General features: G+C 42.7%; 1 protein-coding gene across 1 annotated transcript in view; it reads right to left on the bottom strand.

The window, feature by feature from the left end:
• Nucleotides 1-22,590, bottom strand: part of unc5cb (unc-5 netrin receptor Cb) — a 124,944-nt gene that overhangs the window by 81,670 nt on the left and 20,684 nt on the right. The gene's annotated exons all lie outside the window — the stretch shown is intronic.

Genomic DNA, 22,590 nt, shown 5'->3' with positions numbered 1-22,590 from the left:
GCAACCCCATTTGTCACCTCCAGAACTGTTCTATTCTTACCATCGAACCGGTAGGCATCAATTATTCACAAGTGTGAAAGAAAGAACCCAGAGTAATAGAGACAGAGATCCAGTGAGAAACAGAAGGTGAGGGAGGAGAGAGAGAGAGAGAGAGAGACAGACATTAAGCCAGCCAGACAGACAGAGATTGAGACAACTAAATGGAGGTGGGCAGACAGATAGAAACAGAACACAGGAGGACAGAAATAGGAAGGCAGACTGTTCAGATAACAAAAGAGTTTATCAGCCCATCAGTAATTCTTCCATGTCCTTCTATCTGCCGTCTCCCTCCCCTGTGTGGACACGCTGGAGCCTTGTTGTCTGATAGAGGTTGCCTCCTGGATGCCGCGGGAGCAGTAAATAATGCCTCGGCTTAGGGCATATCTTGGCATGATGTCTTTCTAATGTTACCTCTTCCTGCATCCATACCTGCCACAGATTGAAGTTGACTGCTTGGAAATAAAAGGGGCACGGAGTGTCAGAAAACGACTAAAGCCATCATCACCCTGTGGGAGAAGGGCTTTGCTGTGCAGTGTGGACGGAAACGCATGTGAATGTGTGGAAATATGCACCGTGATCCCTTCTTTCCTCGGCTGCTGCTAATTGAGGGAGGAGGACCTCTAGCGACCTCTTACTTAGGGTTGGGAATAAATCAATTAAACTAATTCATTTAGATTTATGTTCGATGCAAAAAACAGCCATAAAATCAAGATTTTGACTATGTGTGTTATTACGTTATAAAAACAGCTGAGCACAACAATCCACTCCTCTACAGAGCGTGCACGCCCAGAAATGCATGTGTCAATCACCAGTGACATGATCATGTCTGCTACGATTCCCATCAGTTAGTTATTGTAGTTTGTGAAAACCAAGAAAAATCTAGATTGAAAATACTGAGATTTTATTTCTGGACATATTGCTCAGCTCAACTTTGACTTTTTGAAGTCCCTTCCACACAGGTGTGTATGTGTGTGCATGAGGGTCTGGGCGTGATAAACCACACAGGATTTTGCTGTTTGATCCGCTGCATATGTTCTGTTGGTTAAACATGAAATGAACTTGTAAATATTTTGGAGCAATTCCCCTCGCCCTTCATGTAGGTGATGACTCTTTAACGCTGAAGTCGGTCCCAGCAGAATTTGTCGTAGTCTGCTCTGCTCTGCTCCATAGTCCACCCACACCCAGGGACCCTGACCCAGAAACAGGCACAGAGAGCCATGGAAACTCATTAAAGATTGTGTTAGCCTTCTTTCACCCTCTATTCCCATTATCTCTCCATCGCTCTCCCTCCCTCCTGGCTCCCTTCGCTCTGCCGAACTCTGAGGCAGAGAGATCTGAAACGGGCATGAAAGCATGGCTCCCTCACACAAAAACACACACTCACATGCTCCAACACATGCGCTCACACACACACACACACACACATTAATGCACGCAGGCGCACGCAAACGCACTTACAGATATTCGAATTCATCAACTTCCTCAGTGCAAGAAATAATAAATTCAAGAGAATGGAACTAGCCCTCAGGTGAAAATCAGCCCAGAAATGAAAAAGAAGAAACCACATGACAAAATGAAAGACCCTGACTCGTACCAATCACCCCCCCTCGCACCCCAACCGCCTCACCCTTTCCTCTGGTGAATGGAATATTGAGCAACAAGAAGCTTAAAGCTCGGAGAGAAACGCTACTTTTTCTCTCGCCCTGCATTCAAATGCATTGGGAAGACAGTGAACGATGTCATTCCTTTCACCGCTCCAGAATGGCTGTCGGAGAAAACAGTTCATTGGAAACGATGTAGTCCAGGAGTTCAGGCTTGTCCACATTCAAGATGACAGGGTCATTGTGAATTAATAAAGCCATGTGTATACAAAACTACATATACACGCAGTAATCTGAGGCCCTAACAGCTTTTAAACACATGCAGAATGTAATACAACACTAGTCAGTACAGTGATATGCTGATACAATGATACAGTGATACTGTACACTGAAAAAAAGTAACGCACTTTGAAATAGTTTTATTTTCACTCTCATTTGGCGTCATGATATTCCTTTCACAGATGCATAGGCCTCCTCTGTTTGATATGCAATATGGATTTTCCCACGCATTTGTAATTCCATGGCTTGATTTTAATCAGAAAATTTCTAAATTGCCTCCATATTGAGCGTTTAAATTTTAATGAAATATGTCCTCGCAGCACTTTTATTCAAATCGTATTTTGCTCCGTAATTGGGGTGAGTTTTCCTAATTCATACTGTAAGTCTTATTACTGAATATTTTAAGACTCAAATTGAATATTAGTTGAATTTTATATCAGTTCCATATCGCAACTACAAAAAAAAAAAAGTTTGGAAGGAAAACGTATATGATACCAAAGGAAAAATAATCAATCAGTGTGTTTGTTGTCTTGCACTGCCAGTGGATGCATCAGGTTATACATGTTAAATCTGAACATTCTGCAAGAAAGGCAGCATAAAGTAATATTTAGATTGAATTCAAAGACAGTATAACCCACGTCATGTAGAAGCAGCTGTGTATATCTTGGTTCAGAGGAGTCAGCTTCCTAGCAGTTTAGCCTGAGCAGACACCACCGTGTGAATGCAGCAATACCAAGGATTGGTTGCAAGCTGGGACAGGAGCAAATTAAAGCCAGATCGGCCCCATAACACTGAGACAGGTCCATATTAAAGTGCACACTCAGAGATAAAACATACACCAGGTCCTAATATAAAAGCACATCCAGAGGAAGGCAAGAGATATTTGCCGTTTGACATAAAAAAAACGCCGTTAGTTTTCCATAAATACACACACTGCTACAGAGGCAGGCACACAACACCCCCAACCCACTCAAAACACACACGCGCACACACACACACACACACTCACTTCAAACATATGGGGTTAGAGTGTGCACCCTGTGGCACTTTGGTTCATGCAGCAGAAACCTCTGTGGTATACAGCGTGCTATCGCCCAAATCCAAATGACTTGTCCAATTAGCCAAGGTTTCCTGCAAGTGTGCCTTGTTTCTCCTCCAGGTTTCTATTGGCAACACTTGGCTTTAATGTTGTCTAGTGGTTGAATATCAGCCTAGCATATCTAAGGCACAACAGGGGCACAGTGACAGGCTGTAAGGAGCACTGGCTGGCTATGTGCAGCATTGTGCAGTAAATGCGGCTTAAATACACTATGATGTAATTTACTCCTTTGTGAGGAGTCACTAGTTACTCCCTCTGCAGAATCATAATCCAACTGATCTTATAAGAGCAGCAGCCCTGACACTGCGCTGTCCATGGACCATCAATACTGACATGAATGATTTTTTTGAGGGCTGCCCCCCATTAATCAAATCATCTATCACAGGCCCACTCAGTCAAATGAGATTCTTTGAGTCGAGCAGTCACTTTAGCTTGTGTAATTTAATTATTTACTTGTTTTATTAGAAATAAATAAAGAAGTAAGTTACAAGAGATTCACTGAACCAGAGATACCTGTGCACCTGTGTGCGGAAAAGCCGCGTTCTGTCTTGGTAATTCAGATTTTAAGCGTTCATGTTTTACTGATTGCCAGCAAGTCTATGAATTAAGAATAAATAAATAAAACAAGGAAGATTCCTATCATCATGAATCATCATACATTTTTCATTGTACTGGGAACAATGGCAGCCACAGTGCATTAAAAAAAATCAGGCCAAGGTGAGACTGGCATGATTTCAGGAGCTGCTCTTTAACTGGCCTCTGCTTGGTTCACAGTTCACTTTAGCATAAGAAGTTTGAAACTGTATATTTTAATACTTTTAATAGAGATGAGAAACACGACCATACAGTTAAAGAATAGTATAAGTCACTAGACAGCGATGTGTGCAAGGCTGTTCGCTTAGAGGAAGCGTCACTATAAGAGCAGGGCTTTTGTGTGTGCATTTCACTGTTTGTTCATTTGTTCACTCATGCCTGGGTAATGCTTTTTGCCATGTGCAGTGCTTAGGGGAATTACAGTATGTACTGTCTGGGTCATGCAGAACCCAAAGAGCCATGCACAAGGGAATTCAAGTTTGTGCTTCTACACCAGGTGGTACGGCAGAAGTCAAACAAGCGTCAAACTTGAGACTGGTGCAAAATCACAAGTAGCTCTCTGATTTTCAACCTATAGGGGCTGAGTCAACGCATGAATTTAAATATTGGGTTCAGTGATTCCCTTCAAAAACACCACAGCACCACATCACTTTGAGGTTTGAAGTGTATTTAGTTTCACCCAATCCAATCAATCATCTAAAGTCATTTATTTCTGTAAGTAATTACATCTCTGAAAAAAAAAAAACAGTTTGGGGATAATATGGATTTGCCACAACCACCAACACCACTGCTGCAGGCCCTAGCTGTGCACGATAAGTCCAACAGTTTTTATTCAAATCTTTTCAGCATTGCTGTTCTCATTCACAGCCCTTAGAGGAATAAGCCTATTGAATCTGGTGACCCCATGACCTTTCCTCTAGCGCCACCATCAGGCCAAAATGAATGCAAAAATATCAGTGAGAGGTGGTGTCAGATGCTTTGCTTTGTAGGTTAGGATGGTCGAATTATCTCTTTACACACAGGAGACAAGGGTTCTAAAATAGTTCTCTATGACTGTGCACTTCCATGAAGAACAATTACCTACTAAAGAACTGATTCATTTAGTGGATCAATTCTATGTTTAACCAATTGGCTCAACAGTTATTGACAGCTCTCTTCCAAGAGCTTTAACCAGAAATAACTTTTTGATGGGTCTTTGAATCATTTGAGGAAATGATTATTGTTTCTGAAAGGTTCTTTGTGGAACCAGAAGAAGTTGTGCATATGGCATCACTCTATTGAAGGTACAGAGTGACGAGATGTCATTAAGGTTTCAGGTCGTTTGGGGGATATATCCTGATATTGTTCACTGACAGCACATTTCTAGCTGTTTCTGGCTATGACAGAGATGTCAGTGGCTATGGCACAACATCTACATTGTTAATTAATGAATGCAGCTTGGAAATCAATATTAATATTATTGATAGGTAACTGTAGAAACATGGCAAACCCTAGATAGATAGACTGACAGTACACATACAGTATTTACTGTATACAGTGTTTCTGTAGTATACAGTATACAGTATCTACTCTATTTGCCTGTTTTCCTGTATATGTCAGTGAGGCATATTTGTGAGATGGTATTTCTTATATATTGTCTCAGTGTGTGTGTGTCTGTGATATCAGCCAGTGAGTGCCGGGCTCTGACACCACTGCGCAAGATAAGCTCTATTCTATCTGTGCTCAAGCAGATTTATTGTCCCAAGGAAAGCACTGTATCAATGGGGCCAATGTTTCCCTTCCATCAGAGGAGAGTCAAGCATGAACAAGGATGAGCGCCGGCATAAATCTTCTCCCTCTTCATTCCTCTTGTTTATTCCCCACCGTCCTCTCCTCTCCTTCCCTATAAACCCTCTCTCCTCTCATCCTCTCTTGCCCTCTCCGATTCACTTTTCTCTCGATTCTCTCCTCTCGTCCCCCTGCTCATCCAGCTTGTCCACTTCTCTCCCGGATGCAGCATGAGGACGATGAGTGCTTGGCTGAAGAGACAGACAACAGGGAGTTTTACTAAGCAATCTCTTGCTATGCCACAGTGGGGTGGGACGTGAGGTGGTTTACAGCTGAGTGGTCAAGCAGAATAACAAACCACTCTGCTGTCATGTCAATTGAAGCAGGATAAATAGACTGTCGATCAGATCTACCTATGAATGTGCTGGGAGCACACCTCCCCATTATATTGAGTGAACATAAATCAATGGTAAAGACTCTCCAGTCGATACTTGTTAGTATTGGATTAAGTAAAGATCCATAGACGTCACTGGCTCAAATCAATGTATATGGCTAGTGTTTTAAATGTAAAATACTTTAGATGCTAACCATAAACAAAATGGAATAAATGAGTGCTGGCTTATTTCAAGTAAAAATGTCTTATTTCTAGTCAAAATATCTCATTACACTTAAAATAAGACATGATCACCTCAGAAATAACTTGTCTTTAGACAATTTTCACTTGTTTCAAGTGAAAATTTACTTGAAACAAGTTAAAATTTGCTTGAAACATATTCTGCCAATGGAACAAGCAAATTTTTACTTGTTCACTTGTGTCACAAGTAAAAATTTGCTTGTTCACTTGTGTCACAAGTAAAAATTTGCTTGTTCCATTGGCAGAATATGTTTCTTGTTTCTAGCAAATTTTAACTTGTTTCAAGTAAATTTTCACTTGAAACAGGTGAAAATTGTCTAAAGACCAGTAATTTCTGAGGTGATCATGTCTTATTTTAAGTGTAATGAGATATTTTGACTAGAAATAAGACATTTTGACTTGAAATAAGACAAATACTCTTGGTAAGATTTTGACTTTTTGCAGTGCAGCTCAATGCTCTGTATACACACTTTGTCTGTCGAGTCCCCTTTAACGTTTGGCTGCAGTAGGTACTTATTGATTAGTGTTAGGGGCCAGTGACCCCCCTCCTCCCCTGTCTTGTCCTATCTGGGCCTTTCCTTTGAGGAGTGCTAAACACGCTCATATTTCATCTTCAGGGAGTCCTGCCATCTCACGGTTGCAGGAGGGCAGGGGAAGTCAAGAGAGAAGTAAGCCATATCAACCCTTTCCAAATGTAAGACTGAGGAGGCTCTCTCGTTAACGCGGGGCACTTCCCCAATCAGCTCACAGCCCCTGGTCATCCCATTACAGACAACAACCTGGAGAGACTACACACCGAGTCAAATAAGCCAAATTAATAATTCAATCGGGGCATTTTAGCGAAGGCCAATTCATGTGTCTTATCTTTACCAGACTAAGTAATGTAATTGGAAAACCGAATCTGCACAAATTGATTTAGCCCACTGCGGCAAGGTGTGAGCGCGTGGCTCGACAGAAAACAGTTCTGGTGCTGAGGAACGGGCCTGGAGATAAGCATTTAAAATCAGCTTAATAAGAAATGGATATCGAGGAGATAAGCAGCCCCCTGTTTATACCTCTCTCTCTCTCCCTTGCTTTTCCTATATCTTGCTCATTGATGCCCTGAGGTTATAATGTAAACAGCGAAGAGGAGGGCCTAATCGGAAAAATGCACTACATAAAAGCAGTCATCACGCTGTGTAATCAAGCTCAGAGCACAACCCCCATTCCTCCTGTGTTTATTTTTTTCTCCGCTCTTTTTTCTCACGGCTTTCTGACAGACGCTGTTTGCATGCTTTCTTTGGTCCTTGACTCTGACCTTCACTCAGTCTTCTCTGGTCTTGGCCCCAGCGGTGGGCAGTTGGTAGGTGCCAGGGTCATGCTAGGCCTTGGCCACAGTCTGTCCAGTCACATCGCAGTGTCAGGAAATGGCAAGGTCACTGCAGCGCGATAACAGGCTAACCAGAAGTGAACAGGAAAGGAAATAACAGAGCGGCTGCGATGACTAAAGAGATGGCTGAGTGATCTTCCTAAAAGGCACACACACACACACACAGAGACAGGAGGATAGTGCGGGATGGGAATTGAAACTGTTGCTCTTCCATGCCAATATCAAAATCCTACCAAGATTATTTGTCTTATTTCAAGTCAAAAATGTCTTATTACTAGTCAAAATATCTCATGACACTTAAAATAAGACATGATCACCTCAGAAGTAACTTGTTTTTGGACAATTGTCTCTTGTTTCAAGTGAAAATTTGGCAAAATTTGTTTCTTGTTTCTAGCTAATTTTCACTTTTTCCACTGGCAAATTTTGCCAATGAAACAAGTAAATTTTCACTTATTTCAAGTGAATTTTCACGTGAAACAAGAGACAATTGTCTAAAAACAAGTTACTTCTGAGGTGATCATGTCTTATTTTAAGTGTAATGAGATATTTTGACTAGAAATAAGATATTTTTGACTTGAAATAAGACAAATAATCTTGGTAAGATTTTCCGTTTTTGCAGTGTGGCCCTGCTTGGGACTAATCTGAGCTTTAGGACAACGGCTGAGTGACACGGTGAAGATATCAGATTGCAATTTTGACAGATATTTCAATGGTGATATGATTCACAATTTTGGTGGCGGTGATTATGAGGAGAATACAATTTGTGGGCGAGGACACCCCTGTAGCACCACATTGCTTCCTTTATAATGCTATTTTGATCTTTATCAGAAAATTGCAGGTTCTGCGATTCGGATATTGCACGTGCCAATGCTGCGTTATAGATAATATTTCGTTTAATTGTTCAGCCCCTAATCAGGAAAGGCGCTTTATTCACCGCCTGGATCATTTGAGGGAGGTGCAGTCAAGAGAGGGAAAAATCTGTTCAGCGGGTTCAAATCTACACGTCGTGCCAGGAGACGGCTGCAAGGCCACGCATTCTCTCCTTATTGCCATGGGATTTCACATCGGTTCTGCAGAAATGAAAAATTAATTCCCAGGGTGCCATGGAAACAGCGTCACTGAGTAGATGGAAAAGAAACGCTGCGCACAGAGAGAAAGAGATGGAAAAAAAATGCCATTATATATTTTCTGTAAAATGCTTTGTAAGTTTGTTCAAAGACTGATCGGAGGCTCTTCAGCTCAAACCGGGGAACGTCACATTGTTTTGGTGCACAGAAAGTATTTATCATCAGCAGTTAAACAGCATTTTGCTGGGTTTGTGCGTGTGTGTGTGTGTGTGTGCATTAGTTATTTGTGAATAACAGAGGCTTCAGATAGCTGGGTTTTAGCTTTTAGATGTACAGAAAAGGAAAAGACTATCGTTTTTATTTTTAATGTTTTCCCATGTTGCATATCACTATTTCATCTCACTTCTTATTCACAAAACTGTGCTCTCAATCTCTTTACTATTCTAAAGTAAAGTTTTTCTTCTCAGTCTCCAACAGCTGTATTTTTGCTCGGCTCTCTTTGTATATTCCCGTCCTCTCTCCTTGCCCTCCCCTCGGATTGCTGCCTCCTGGATGAAAAGCCATTTTGGTGGTTGATTGGAGAATGATGCTGCTACTTAGAGAGTCACTCCATCAGCGCCGAGGGAGGAGAGGAGAGTGTGAGGAGAGAGAAAAGCTCAGGAGGAGTAGTGGCTCCCCGGGGCGCTGTAGCCGTGATGGGTGAGCTGTCAAACGCCCCATTGTCCAAATTACCCAGCAAGCACCATGTCACCACCCGGGACTAATTTACGGTGTGGTGTGGTGCGGCGCGGCGCTGACATCGCTCTCTGAGCAGGGCGAGGGAGAGAGGTTCCAGGGGGAAAGATGAGAGAGGAGAGCGGAGCACGGAGGCAATGGGGGGCCGATGTAACACCTTCCAAAGAGATACAACAGGGGTCCGAACACAGCCAGCACCAATATGAACCCCAATTAACTCCAGACCTTGATGCAGGTTTGATGTTTGCTATCTTTATGCTTCATGGCCTCAGTGACAGCTGTCAATAGCAATATGCGTCATGCTCCCCTGCCTTCCACACACACACGTGCACACAGATACTCATTGATGCACAAACACTTTAACACTGTTTTGAAGCAATCACTGCAGTTGCATGCAGGAGCCTCTGGCTTGACTTCACTTTAGCTGTCGTAATGACTTGTCCTCTTTGCACAAACCGGCGTGCTTACTCGCTTGTCACATCTCACACCCCTGGGTGCCCAATTCCAGACGGGGCCATCACCCTACCTCACACGGACCATGGGCCGTGGAGCAGAGGAGTGCCTGTCAGAAGAGACATGCCGTACTCTCTGACCCCTCACTGTGCCCACTAGCATGATGCAGCGCCTCTACTTTGGCTAATTGGGCCAGAACAGCGGGCAGCCCTGTCCCGCCACCAGTGAAAGGCCAAAGGACTGGAATACCAAACACGCAGGAGGACGACGTTTCCCCAAACTATGATCCCAATCAGTTACTAAAGTGCAAACTTGAAACTTGATGGTGACATTTAGGGAAATGCCACTGTGTGCTGCTAATCATTGGAATTCATCAGTGGACATATTTGACATGCTCATCAGGAATATTTTTTTTCATACTTGGCTAGAGAAGAAAAGCAAAAAAAAAAAAAAAAAAAAGAAGAAGAAAAAACTCCGTGATAAGTTCCTTGAAATCCTGCATCAAAATCAAACATCCTAGTGCAGAAACAAGAAACTACAAGTCCTCCGAGAAGAAGACTTATATGTCTCCTTTGAAAAAAGAAAAAAAAAAAGCTTCAATAATGGTTCACCGGGACTGTTGACTCACTCTTTCTGATGAGTGCGACTGTCTTGTCTGAGTGCTGTAATTAAACTATTTATATTACCGTCTCAGATCCGAAACATCCCGAAAAGACAGAGGCAGACAAAGAGAGAGATTCTGAGAGCGTGAGAGAGGGAGAAAAAAATCTCCTCTGTCCTCACGCCGGTTCATCTTTAGTATTCACCACGGCCAGGCCAGATTTGCAAAGGAGGGATGAATATCAGAGGAAACTGACGATGACCAATTCACTCTGGGCATCAATAAGAACCCTGAGAGGACATGAGTGTCAGTGGAGCGCGGCTGTTTATCCACTCAGCAGCCTTACTTATGCAAGGCTGCACAATGCGGTGACACCGGCAGAGGCAGCATCACACAAACACACACAGATTAAAAAAAAAAAAAAAAAAAAAAAAAAAGAATCCTTTTCATCAGCCTACCAAATCTGACTGCCTTCTTCCAGTTGATTCACTCTATAATTGCACCCCCCCCACACACACACCCCTCCCACCCACCCCACTTCTTCAATTCTCACACACAAAGGCAAAGCTTGAGAGGGCATTTCGTACACCTGTTAAACATGGAGGCATGACGATGAATAGATAAATAGATGACAACTATGATAATTGCCAAACCAAACAACAGCGAGGCGAGGCAATTAGCCGGTCAATCCTGCAGTCAGCCCTGCTCAGTGGAGAGCAGACTGACGTGCAGGGGAGGAGGCCACCCCCTGCCAGGGCTGGGAGGGTTACTTTTCAAATGGAATAGCTTGCTTTCATGTGACGTCACATTGCTGCATCGTGAGAGCGCCAAATTCAGATGGAGGGCAGGAACTGAAGTAGCTTAATAGCTGGGTTTCAGTCACGTGGTTATGATGACGCGCGAAGGCGGCGCGATTTCAGATGGAGGGCAGGAAGTAAAACTGGGGAGAACATCTATGGAGGAAACCGTTGCAGAGAGTCTGTATTGGACGGATTTAGATCCAGTTTCAAGACAAAGATACAAGCAATTAATTAACAAATATGTTGGACGTGACCCGAAGCTCATGAAGATGAGTGAGTTTTCGACAGAACTTAAAGATTTGCCGACAATCAAGGCTGTTGATATCACAAACTATCTGGTCCTTCAGACATCACACTACACCAGACAGCAGATGAAAGCCTAGAAAAGTCTGGAGGCATAGAACTTTTTTTGTCAGCGGGTGGGCCCACAACCTCGGTACCAAACGGCTCCACGATGATTATCATTTGGTCTTCGCCAGGGTGAGTGTTTGTTCTTATATTGTTTTATGTGGTAAGATGCTAGCAGCTAGCAGGAGCGGCTATAATGTCAACAAACATGCAACACATCTTAACGACGACGTTAGCCTGACAGGCGTTTTAGTTTTTTGGTAACCGAGGTTGACTGTCGGAGTCTACCGACTCAACGTCACCCAACGACTACCGCTAACTTAATAATCATTACTAAGTAAATGAGCATTAAATGACAACATAGTGCTACATAAACACAGCCACAAAAACCAAGTTAGCTAGCTAACATACCTCTGACGAAGTGGTCGCTGCAGACACGGGCATTAGCAGACTCTGCTCCTCCAGACGTAGATTTAAAATCCACTTTTTACGGCGTTGTTCTGTGAGCTTTTTACATTTCTCACCTTTGTGAACGTCAATCTTTGGTACGCTATAAAACCCCTTTTCCTTTTCTCGGTTAGAACGTTTGGAGCAGCCGTAAACTACACAAAACATGGGCATTTTTTCAGACAGCAGGTCCTCAGTAATTAAGCTACTTCAGTTCCTGCCCTCCATCTGAATTTCGTGCTCTCATGATGCAGCAATGTGACGTCATGTGAAAGCAACCTATTACTGAGGATCTGCTGTCTGAAAAAATGCCCATGTTTTGTGTAGTTTACGGCTGCTCCAAACGTTCTAACCGAGAAAAGGAAAAGGGGTTTTATAGAGTACCAAAGACTGTCGTTCACAAAGGTGAGAAATGTAAAAAGCTCACAGAACAACGCGGTAAAAAGTGGATTTTAAATCTCCGTCTGCGGTCGGGAGGAGCAGAGTCTGCTAACGCCCGTGTCTGCAGCGACCACTTCGTCAGAGGTATGTTAGCTAGCTAACTTGGTTTTTGTGGCTGTGTTTATATAGCACTATGTTGTCGTTAAATGCTCATTTACTTAGTAATGATTATTAAGTTACCGGTAGTCTAATATGGACTTCATTGGGTCTTTTTAGGCTGCCCTAGCGCTTTGGGTGACGTTGAGTCGGTAGACTCCGACGGTCAACCTCGGTTACCAAAGAACTAAAACGACTGTCAGGCTAATGTTATCGTTAAGATGTGTTGCATGTTTGTTGACATTATAGCCGCTGCTAGCTGCTAGCATCTTACCACATAAAACAATATAAGAGCAAACAGTCACCCTGGCGAAGACCAAACGATAATCATGGTGGAGCCGTTTGGTACCGAGGTTGTGGACCCACCCGCTGACGAAACAGTTCTATGCCTCCAGACTTTTATAGGCTTTCATCTGCTGTCTGGTGTAGTATGATGTCTGAAGGTCCAGACAGTTTGTGATATCAACAGCCTTGATTGTCGGCAAATCTTTAAGTTCTGTCGAAAACTCACTCATCTTCATGAGCTTCGGGTCACGTCCAACATATTTGTTAATTAATTGCTTGTATCTTTGTCTTGAAACTGGATCTAAATCCGTCCAATACAGACTCTCTGCAACGGTTTCCTCCATAGATGTTCTCTCCATTTTTACTTCCTGCCCTCCATCTGAAATCGCGCCCCCTTCGCGCGTCATCATAACCACGTGACTGAAACCCAGCTATTGTTACAGACTGACCCTTTAAAAAAAAATCTAATAGGTAAGGCCACTATTTCAGTCACCACAGCAAAGTAATGTTACATTTGATGTCTTTGCTGCTTTGCCTACCCGCATTGTCTGGAAAAATCCAGAAACAAGGTACATCTGCACGGCTAAAATACAAACAGAATGAAATATTCCAAATAATAATAATAATACAGTGGTCCCTCGTTTATCGCGGGAGTTACGTTCTAAAATTAATCCACAATAGGTGAAATCCGCGAAGTAGTCAGCTTTATTTTTTACAATTATTCTAGATGTTTTAAGGCTGTAAAACCCCTCTCTACACACTTTATACACTTTTCTCAGACAGGCATTAACATTTTCTCACTTTTCTCTCTTGTTTAAACTCTCAGAGTTCAAACCTTCGTAGAAAAATAAGTCCAGTATTATAGAATGAACGCATTCTGTACTGTACAGGAGACACGGCACGGAGGAGACTGATTGACAATGGTCTGCAGTCCCTTAGCCAATCAGGACGCAGAACACAATGCGCAGGCTCTCCCTTAGCCAATCGGGACGCGGAACACAATGCGCTGTTTAAAAAAAAAAAAAAAAAAAAAAAGCATGCAAAATTGCGCTAAAAAAAAATCCGCGAAACTGCGAGGCCGCGAAAGGTGAACCGCGTTATAGCGAGGGACAACTGTAATACTAATAATAATAATAACAATAATAATAATAATAATAAATTCTCAGTTGCAGTATTGGATCACGATTTATTTTGTAATTTAACCAGTTAACAACATTGCATGTAACCCATTACTGTCCTCTACCACCCTGCAATCCAACGGACATGAAACACACACTTCACCCGTAAGGACACACAGGGAGACATACACACAGAGGGGACACATGCACACCTCGCACAGATACGTCCTAAAGCACTCAGAGGTCCAACCCTCCTCCCACAAAATGCCTGGCAGCACTTGAGCTGAGGACACTAAAGACTGGAAGTGTCACAATGTGAGAGACACAATCCCCAGAGCACAGTCTACTCTCCATGTCTGTCACCGAGTCTGGCTGCCTGCTTATTCCCCCTGGGAGAGGGAGAGGGAGAGAGAGAGAGAGACACACACACACACACACACAGCATCCATGTACATATCAACCTTCTACATTCTGCTCCCTCCCTATCTTCAGTCAGATTGCTGGATGAGAAACAACAAAAAGGCAACCAGCGCTTTAAGAAATTCCCTTTCTTCTCGCATTTCTCTCTCTCCAGGACTGGAGGATAAAAAGCCCGTTCCCCTGTGTCCCCATCCTTGCCGCGGAGCTGACTACACCTGCAGTCATCTGCTAAAGACCTCACATGAGATTCGATGGGAAATGAGGGGATCAAGATTTACCGTATGCCTTAATACACTATAATATCTCTTGTCATATATGGGTGTAGGCCCTAATGCAGGCTTTGATGCCGCATGTGTGTGTGTGTGTGTGTGTGTGTACATGCATGGTTGTGTGTGACGGCTGAATTAATGTGACAAGGCAGATGTAATGTAGAATCATAAATCTTAGCCTTGGGATCAGTGCAGAGAGAGCAGGAGGTGACATATTAAACGGAGCCCACACCAGCATTATGATGTGGATAATAAAAACAAGACCACAGCTGCAATAGCCAGCTAATAGACATGACTCCATATCTGGCCCTCAGGGTGAGGGCCAAAGCATGCACGTGCACACGCACACACACACACACATGCATGCACCACCGCAGGGAAATGCACATGACCCGCCGTACACTTCCACACAAACAAGCATGCACACAACTTAAACTCGATCCATTTTTACAGCCATTATTATGCTGGTTTGAATGTTCGATATGCTTTTATGGTTTTATGGGTTTTTTAAAATCTTCATACTGTTGCATAAGCCTGCTGTTGTACAACATGCTAATTCTTCAGCCACTGAAAAGACTAAGATTTGTGTATCCGTTGAGAATGCTGTGGCAAAAACATAAACATAAAGACACACACACACACACACACACACACACAGACCTCACACCTTTTGTGTTAATGGACCTGTTAAGTGGAAATGACACTTTGCGAGATGGGGGGAAGGCAGTGCTAAAGGGAGGTTTTGTGTGTGTGTGTGTGTGTGTGTGTGTGTGTGGCTGATGTTGGGGGGCTTGCTGCATTAGGGAATCACACACCCAGCTCTAGTCACCAGGGGACTTCTGTCAGCCTGTGATTTTGCCCCTGTACCTCTCCCTGCTTCCTCCTCCACTCCTCCCTCACTGGTGAAATAGGTCAACCACATATAATGGAAGGGCAATGAGGAGCAAGTATGTGTGCCCCCAAACCCCCCCGCCCTGTCCAACCCACCCACTACCCCCTACAGCTATCCACCCATCCACTCCATCCTCTACCCCAGCCATCCAGCCACAGAAAGCAAGTGATGGCCCCCCATGGACTGAGGGGGGGCTGGCGAGGAGGAGGCAGACACAGCCAGCCACAACACGCCGCCCTCCCAGCCACAACAGCCATTTACATAGCCACGCTTGAACAGAGCAGATTCCAGCATCTTGTGTGTGTGAAAAGCGCACACTTTGCAAGACACACACACACACAAATTCTCACCAGCCGCTTTAAACGTTCATCTCTGAGAAGTGACACGAGGAGAGGGAGGACGGGAGAATTTAATGGCGTCGATTGTGTGTAAATGTTCGCTGGTTCAAGCCAATTTGTCAGTGTTCTGCTCACAGGGAGGGTGAGATGGAAGAGGGGGACGAAATTAAATGTGCTAATGTGCCGGTGGTTGGAGTGGAGGATAGCTACTACCACAGAAAACCCACTGCAAAAAGTCAAAATCTTACCAAGATTATTTGTCTTATTTCAAGTCAAAAATGTCTTATTTCTAGTCAAAATATCTCATTACACTTAAAATAAGACATGATCACCTCAGAAGTAACTTGTTTTTAGACAATTGTCTCTTGTTTCAAGTGAAAATTTGCTTGAAACAAGTGAAAATTTGCTTGTTTCATTGGCAAAATTTGTTTCTTGTTTCTAGCTAATTTTCACTTATTTCAAGTGAATTTTCACTTTTTCCACTGGCAAATTTTGCCAATGAAACAAGCAAATTTTCACTTATTTCAAGTGAATTTTTACTTGAAACAAGTGGAAATTGTCTAAAAACAATTTACTTCTGAGGTGATCATGTCTTATTTTAAGTGTAATGAGATATTTTGACTAGAAATAAGACATTTTTGACTTGAAATAAGACAAATAATCTTGGTAAAATTTTGCGTTTTTGCAGTGGCAGCTTTCATACTTTCTTTCTTTTCTCCTACATGCTGGAAAAACAACATTTACATTAGCAGAAGTCCCGAACCACGTACCTGAGCTCCAGGTTAACTGCTGTCACTATCTCCCAACTTGACTGAAACACAGCCTTTTCTCCAAAATTCTTTCTTTCCAAAACCTTTCTTAATTCTCAGCACAGCTACGGTATGAACATATTCAAATATATGGTGATTCATTGGTTATTTATCAAATTCCATGTGTTATGCTACACTGAGGTTAGCATTGTCTGCCAAAAATGTACAGTAGGACATGGCCTGTAACATGGAACCTAAACAGGGGTCACAAAATAGTGGGTGAGTGTTTCAGTCCTAGGGCTGGGCAATATAATGAGATTATTTCAATATTGTGATTTGAGACTAGATATCGTCTGGGTTGTCAGATACTGTAATATCATGATATCGCACATGTGTTTCCTGGTTTTAAAGGCTGCATTACAGTGAAACTGTTCCAGCCGTTTCTATAATTGTCCCTAGCTGCTTGGTCATCATATCCTAATTATTAATGCTTGTAAATCTTGTATGTAAATATCTTATGAAAGCACCAATAGTTATCCCTACAATATTGATAAATCGATATCGAGGTATTCGGTCAAAAATATCTTGATATTTGATTCTGTCCATATCGCTCAGCCCTATTTACACCACGTGGGACTGAAATGTCAGCTTAACCCCTTCAGACCCTGCGTCCACTGGAATGGACATGACATACAGTATTTCTGTCTCTAAACCAATAAATACTGGGTAATTGAATGATGTCAGTAATGCTGGTTACTGGTTGGATCCTGATTATCCAATCATAATCATTTTATGACTTTGAGCACGCTCTGAGAGTGACAGACAACGGACAAGACAAGCATGGCTGAGCGACTGCAGAGAGGGAGGAGTCAGTGCCCATTTTCAATCAAAAATATAAATTTATGTTCATGATGGCCAAACAAATTTTCTGTCAGCATAATTGTAACTGTTACAAGTGATAATATTTGAAGTAATTTTGAACATACATCATATGGTTAATTTACAGGATTTTTTCAAAGTCTGATGTCCATTGCAATGGACATGAAAAAATACTATTAAAAACATGAGTTAGAAAAAGTGTGTTTTTTCCACTTTGTTTTTATGTTGGAGAGGAGTCAGAATCAGTAAAAAAAAAAAAAAAAAATTTTGCCAAGCAGAAAAAATGCGGGTCTGAAGGGGTTAACTCTTGGCATCTTTGCTGACTTTGCTGAAGTCCTCAATGGGAATGAGGTCAGGGTAAAAGGAGTACAAGAAACAAATGATTAAAAGCAAACACATATATGAAGATACACGGGCATTTCATCAACACAATTCCCAATTCTTCCACAGAGTCCTGTTTTCCTGCTGTTTTCCTTATCCCATGCGTTTCCCTGCACTCTCAACTCCTGTTCTCTTTCCTCTGCAGTCTCCACTAGCTGTGACCTTTTCTCCAGTGGAAGAGGATACTGCCCATCTCCATCTCCCTCATGCATTAATGATCTGTGGTGAGCTGAGGGCATCTGTCTGACTCTCCGCCTTTCCGCTGCTCACCCATTCCCAAGGACAGAGTCCAACCAGAGTCAGGCTCAGCCACATTCCCTGTCAGCCACGGGGAAACACAGATAAATAGCTGCTGAGAGCAGTAGCTCCAGTCTGCAAAAGTGGAGGCTGACCCTTCTCATCTGCTCAGCGTATCTCTGCATGACACGCCCCGGTGCCACATATCGAAAATACTAGAAGAGTGAGATGGCAGCAGGCAACATACAAACTACTATTTTCTTTGTGAACCTTGCCTGGCAATGTAGATTGTTCTCTTTTATATGACAACATTTGACATGAAGTATGGTAAAGAATTTTAAAATGCAGTTTTAATGATTTTTGCTCACCTTTCCCAAAACCTCTCTAAGGCTCTAATGTTGCAGCTTCATATCATTCACTTTCAGCCTGAGCCCTATTTTGCCACCTTTTGGGGTCCAAATGACTGACGACTCAAGTTTTGGAACTGGTTCAGTATTGAGTGAGACTGCTTGAGTGAACAGCTGCAACATGGGCTGCAATGTTATCAAACGGGGAATTTTCACACGTCATATCGTTATAAGTATCTGACAGCATTATGGAAAGAATCCCTTCAGGAACAGACATGTGTATCACCAAGTCCTCACTCTGATCTCAGGTGAGGTGAGCTGTTGCAGGAAGAAGGAGAGGAGTAGGAGCCAGCTGGGAAGAGTTTGTTGTGTTGGCGTACAGAATGCATAGCTTTGTGTTATCTAAAAGAAAAAAAAAAACTGTTTTTGGTTTGCACGTTTCTGAATTGAGGCAACAAAATGACACACCACACTTCACGCAGCTTTCATAGACTACCTTTCTTGGAGTTGTGAGTAGTTGTGCTACAAATGGATCCAAACACTCCTGTCTGCGCACTGAGCCTCACAGAACATTGGGTTTGCAGTGACCATTTTAACCAGGATTACAACTGCCAGCCAAAGAAGAGGAGAAATCCTCCAACAAAACACTTTTACCTAAAGAAACATGCTGTTCCAAGAGCAGAGAGACCCGCTGCCAACAGAGTAGAGGTAATGTTATTTGATGTAAAAATGTATACGTCTATCTTTGTAGGGATCCTTTCCATAACGCATCAGACACTTATAATAACAATTTTAGCCTGTCAGTAGCAAAAACAAGCACTTTTAGTGAATGTAATTTGATGTGCAAAAAGGCCCTGTGTGATCACACTGCAGCCGTCTTCAAGCTGCCAGTTGAAGCATTCTTGCTCAATACTGTATGAATTTTTGAATTGGTCATTTGGACCCCAACAGGTGGAAAAGTAGGGCCCAGGCTGTCAAATAGCAGAATGATCCTTTAGTTCTTCTCTCTACAGTGTCTGGTAAGTGAGTGTTTCTGCTTTCTCCTCTATCAAAACTGGAGACAGAGGAAGCCAGCTCTTAGTCTCTGTTCTCCTCTCTCTGTCTCCCTCATTAAGAGTTTAATCCGAGGCCTCGAGTTATCAGCAAGCTCAAGGAAAGAAAGTGACGCCTTGCTGCGAGGGAAGAGGTTTGTGGTTTCACACAGGAATGCAAAGACCGTAAAAGATGAAACATCAAGGAGCTGGTGCTCCAGCAGCATTAGATTAACAGTGCAATAATATCTCACATTTACACCTGTGAGGGACTGTGGGTTTGAGTGCAAAACATATGAGCAGTTTTGTCATTTGTTTACTGTAAAAGGACAGTTTGTGTATGTATTGTATAATAAGCTTCAGACAACATTATTCTGTTGTGGTTACATGTTACTTCAATCCCTTACTTTACTGTAATGCTGGTTTTCCTTTTCTTCTTTTCCCCTTTCTTCCTTGTATCCAAATTGGCTTTATATTATGTAAAGGATATTTGTTTGCAGCCTGATTGTTAATGCATCCATATCCCCATGCAAAATGTAATATACTTTCACAGCCACAATACCTATTGGCCATCTCTTCCAGTTCATTTTCAATACAGCTGTAGATGGGTGTGATATTGGGACTTTTTTTCCTCTTTCTGGCATGAGCAAAGATACTGATATAGACCAAACTGTAGAGTAGAAATGTCATGGCTGAAGCCTCAAATTCAGTGATATTTCCCTTTAAGAGAACAATGGTGAGCTGCTTAGCCTAACAAAGGGATATTGTAATCAGCCTCTTTGGTGTGTGTGTATATCTCTCCCTGTCACCTGCCGGGACTCATTCCCCAAAACCCTAAGATACATTCTGATAGCTGCAGAAATCCTCATCTGGGAGGGAGGGATGAAAAGATTTCTTCTCTGCACCTCCCTGCCGCTCCATACCCAAATATTTGACTTTGCCTGTGATCCGCAGCCCTTGAAGGCTTCTGTTGGGCTTTTCCACGCGACTGATCTCTGTTTTCAAAGCAGGTGTTTAAAACACGGCTGACAGAGAAACCTCCCTAGTAAACCAGAGAAAGAAAGAGATAGGGAGAAAAGGCGAGAGAGAGAGAGAGAGAGAGAGAGAGAGGCTGAGAGAGATGCAAACATGGAAGAGAACAAGACAAAATTAGATGTCCAAGAGAAAGAGCTTCAAAATTCAAGTTTTTTTTTTTTTTTTTTTTTGCCATGACTACTGGTTGTTGTGATTTCACCTTTGTGGACATTTCATAACTTTGATTATTTAAAACAGGCAAAGCTCAAATGTTAAGTAACATTAGATATGACAATCCCATCTGATACCAGGGTGTCTGGCTGCCATGCTGATGCAAACCCCTGGGGTTCCCTGTCTATGGCAAGCCCTTGATGTCACTGTGACACACTCCTACACACATGGCCCTCAGTCATGAAATAGATGCGCACATACACTCACAGAGACACATGTGCACGTGCATATGCACACCCACACGCATGTACACAATGGCTCACATACACACATTCGTGCACACTAATGCACAGACACACAAAAGGAAGAAACACACAGAAATGGAGCTGACAGATGAAAGCCATAGACGCAGTGGGATGAACTTCTCAGAACATGTGAAAAAACCTGGTGAAGAATGTTTTCCTAAAAGCCAATCATTCCTGCGGCTGTGTAAATGTAATAGCCACAGCTGTTTCCAGTTCATATCAGGAGTCCACAGCTGGAACCACTGTCAAAGTTTTTAGCAGCAGGGGTGGATCTACCATGGTGGCATGGGGTGGCAGCTGCCATCCTAAAAACAGGCCTTGCCACCCCTTCTGTCACCACACTTTGGGCAATCTAATAGAAAAAAAAATTATGTTTTTGCTGTTCGGAAATTTACAAGACTGAAAATCCGCTGTTCCAAGTGCAAGTGAATGTGGCGTAAAATGACATAGTGGCAGGTCCCATTCCTCTCATATTTCAGAGTGATTTCACCAGTGATGGAAAGAGAACCATCGATACAACCAGAATAAGATTATTTTGACTTTTAAACTCTGAAGAAATTAGAATAATCACAACTGTGTCAAGCTGGTGGCTGTGGATTCAAATGCTTTTGTTTGCTCATTAACAAAAGTTATGCTTTCTTTCTGTCTTTCTTTCTTTCTTTCTTTCTTTTGTTTCTCTTTCTTTCTATCCATCTGCCATCCTGTAAAATTTCCATTCTACCATTTTGCCCCTCGCCATGAATATTTCTCTAAATCCGCCCCCATTTAGCAGAAGCAGTGCATACAGTTACACTACTTACAGGACTTAACATTCAAAGTAATTTTTGAGAAATTAATTAGGTATTCTTCAACTGTGTACAGAATTATATGCAACCAGTCCCATGTGAGACGGAGCTGTGTGTTTGACACAGATGACAGTGGCTGCTCGAGTAGGGACGTGAGATAGATGGAATGCATATCACCGAAAAGCAGCTTTTACCTTGATGAGCATGATGTATCTAGTTGTTATCTTATTGATGGTGGAAAGAGATCATTAATGGCCCGTGTGCTGCAAGGAATCCAAAGGCCCAAGTAAGGTAATAAATAATAGGTTTAGAAAAGGCTAAGTAAACCCATGGGTTGTACAGTCGTCTCAACCAATAGAGAAGCACGTAATCAAGTGCAGTTAAAGCATTAAAATGAAGTTTCAAGGTTTTCACCTGACAGCAGAGGGACTGCCACGATGGCATCCGCTGTGGGATCATATTAGTCAGTAATTGCAGAAAAAGTGCTGACCAGAAACTCTCCGCTCTCCACTCTGTGTCCTGTTACAATTAACTCATTACTGATGCATGCACAGCACACACAGGTGAGCACGCATATTTTACACACACATACAGACATTCACAAAGACATATGTACCACACACACACACACACACACACACACACCTCTTAATTCAATATATCCTGTCTTCTCATGACATGTGGGGCCTAACATTCAGTAGTGTGAGTGACAGACAGGCCCAGGAGACACACACCAGGGGGCAAACACCATGCCTTAATAGAGGGGATGAAAATATGCCTGGAAAGAGGGAGGGAAGGGTAGAGGGAGAGGCAGAGAGAGGGTTGAAAATATGCCTGGAAAGAGGGAGGGAATGGTAGAGAGAGAGAGAGAGAGGGAGAGAGAGAGAGAGAGTTAGGGAGAAGGCACACAAGATAAATAAAGACAAAATGTGAAACAGAGGGAAAGATGGAGTGAGATGAGGGAAGTGAAATGGGGGCACGAGGACTTCTCCACAGCCT

The sequence above is a fragment of the Myripristis murdjan genome, chromosome 12 (assembly GCF_902150065.1).
Source record: "Myripristis murdjan chromosome 12, fMyrMur1.1, whole genome shotgun sequence".
NCBI lineage: Eukaryota > Metazoa > Chordata > Actinopteri > Holocentriformes > Holocentridae > Myripristis > Myripristis murdjan.
This window is presented reverse-complemented; position numbering and strand designations above follow the sequence as displayed.